This window comes from Ovis canadensis, chromosome 23 (genome assembly GCF_042477335.2).
Source record: "Ovis canadensis isolate MfBH-ARS-UI-01 breed Bighorn chromosome 23, ARS-UI_OviCan_v2, whole genome shotgun sequence".
Classification (NCBI taxonomy): domain Eukaryota; kingdom Metazoa; phylum Chordata; class Mammalia; order Artiodactyla; family Bovidae; genus Ovis; species Ovis canadensis.
In genome coordinates, this window is record NC_091267.1 from 67354959 (window position 1) to 67357672 (window position 2714).

At 41.1% G+C, this 2714-nt stretch overlaps 1 long non-coding RNA gene across 1 annotated transcript; it reads left to right on the forward strand.

Annotated features, from left to right (window-relative positions):
- On the forward strand, positions 1-2399 carry LOC138428531 (uncharacterized). Its single transcript, XR_011252481.1, has 2 exons — positions 1-123; positions 1435-2399. It is a non-coding gene; the product is annotated as an uncharacterized lncRNA (long non-coding RNA).
- Positions 2400-2714: the final 315 nt, after the last annotated feature.

Below are 2714 nucleotides of genomic sequence, written 5' to 3' on the forward strand. Positions count from 1 at the left end.
GGCCCAAATCGAAATTTGTTGATGAGAAGAGCCAGTGTTCCTTTACTGTAAACACTGAATGGCTTTGGAAATTAGCTTTTGAGACAGTTAAACTGCTTAATGAGTTCAACCTAAAGTTGCAAGGTAAAACATCAGCTATATGCAAATCTTATATGTGATATCATCATTTTGATGGCAATTAATGTGGCTTGCATTTTAATAGCAAACATTGCTCGTGCTTTCAAACGTTAACACAAGAAAGGAGAGCTCTACTCCTCCACAAATTTAATAGACAGATTTTAATGCAGCAGCACTTTTTGGACCTCCCTTGCAAGTACAAAAATTTCCACTTTTTTTTTGATAGGCTCTTAAAATGTATTTTATTTTCATTTTTTAAAGCTTTCTATTTTGTATTGGGGTATAGCCAATTAACAATATTATGATAGTTTCAGCTGAACATCAAAGGGATTCAGCCATGTATCCATTCTCCCCCGAAGTCCCTTCCAATCCAGGCTGCCACATAACGTTGAGTGAAGTTCCATGTGCTATAAATAGGTCCTTGTTGGTTATCCATTTTAAATATAGCAGTGTGCACATGTCCATCCCAAACTCCCTAACTCTCCCTTCCCCCAAGTCCTTTCCTACTCCAACCCTCCAACCGTAAGTTCATCCTCTAAGTCTGTGAGTCTGTTTCGTGAGTTCATGTGTATCATTTCTTTTTAGATTCCACTTATAAGGGATGCCATACAGTATTTCTCCTTCTCTGTTTGACTTACAAAAACTTCCAAATTTAAAAACCTATTTAATTGTACAGCTGAAGAGCTTTCACCTGGTCTTCAATGGGAGGTGATTTCACACACTAGTAAAGTAATGCCCAAAATTCTCCAAGCCAGGCTTCAGCAATACGTGAACTGTGAACTTCCAGTTATTCAAGCTCGTTTTAGAAAAGGCAGAGGAGCCAGATATCAAATTGCCAACATCTACTGGGTCATGGAAAAAGCAAGAGAGTTCCAGAAAAGCATCTATTTCTGCTTTATTGACTATGCCAAAGCCTTTGACTGTGTGGATCACAATAAACTGGAAAATTCTGAAAGAGATAGGAATACCAGACCACCTGACCTGCCTCTTGAGAAACCTATATGCAGGTCAGGAAGCAACAGTTAGAACTGGACATGGAACAACAGACTGGTTCCAAATAGGAAAAGGAGTATGTCAAGGCTGTATATTGTCACCCTGCTAGCTCAGACGGTAAAAGCGTCTCCCTGTAATGCGAGAAACCTGGGTTTGATCCCTGGGTCAGGAAGATCCCCTGGAGGAGGAAATGGCAACCCACTCCAGTACTCTTGCCTAGAAAATTCCATGGATGGAGGAGCCTGGTGGGCTACAGTCCATGGGGTCACAAAGAGTCGAACATGACTGAGCGACTTCACTCACTCTTATTTATCTTATATGCAGAGTACATCATGAGAAACGCTGAGCTGGAAGAAGCACAAGCTGGAATCAAAGATTGCTGGGAGAAATATCAATAACCTCAGATATGCAGATGGCACCACCCTTATGGCAGAAAGTGAAGAGGAACTAAAAAGACTTTTGATTAAAGTGAAGAGGAGAGTAAAAAAGGTGGCTTAAAGCTCAACATTCAGAAAGCGAGGATCATGGCATCTGGTCCCATCACTTCATGGCAAATAGATGGGGAAACAGTGGAAACAGTGTCAGACTTTATTTTTTTGGGCTCCAAAATCACTGCAGATGGTGACTGCATGAAATTAAAAGAAATTAAAAGACACTTACTTCTTGGAAGGAAAGTTATGACCAACCTAGATAGTATATTCAAAAGCAGAGACCTTACTTTGCCAACAAAGGTCTGTCTAGTCAAGGCTGTGGTTTCTCCAGTAGTCATGTATGGATGTGAGAGTTGGACTGTGAAGAAAGCTGAGCACCTAAGAATTGATGCTTTTGAACTGTGGTGTTGGAGAAGACTCTTGAGAGTCCCTTGGACTGCAAGGAGATCCAACCAGTCCATCCTAAAGGAGATGAGTCCTGGGTGGTCATTGGAAGGACTGATGCTAAAGCTGAAACTCCAATACTTTGGCCACCTCATGGGAAGAGTTGACTCATGGAAGAGACTCTGATGCTGGGAGGGATTGGGGGCAGGAGGAGAAGGGGATGACCCAGGATGAGATGGCTGGATGGCATCACCGACTCAATGGACATGAGTTTGAGTGAACTCCAGGAGTTGGTGATGGACAGGGAGGCCTGGTGTGCTGCAGTTCATGAGGTGACAAGAGTCAGACATGACTGAGCGACTGAACTGAACTGAATGTATTTTAAAAAGGCGACTAGCAGGAAAAGACACTAATAGAATTATCTACATGCTTTCCAAATGGTGAATATTCTCAATTAAAATAGTGTGCTTGGTATCAGTGTTTGTCAGCAACTATCTATGTGAAAAGATATATTTAAAGATGAAATACGTAAAATCTCAAATAGGTCAGCATTAACAAATGAACGTTTGTAATTGGTTTTGCTGATAAGGAGCAATAACTTTGGATCTTAATGAAGCAAAATGTTGTAGGAACTGAGTATCAACAGTCAATTATTGGTTGTGATAATGGGCCTACTTATAGGAGCATTAGAGGGAGTCTTCTTTTTTATTTTTTAAATGGTTACATAGGGCTTCCCTGATAGCTCAGTTGGTAAAGAATCCGCCTGCAATGCAGGAGACCCCGGTTTGA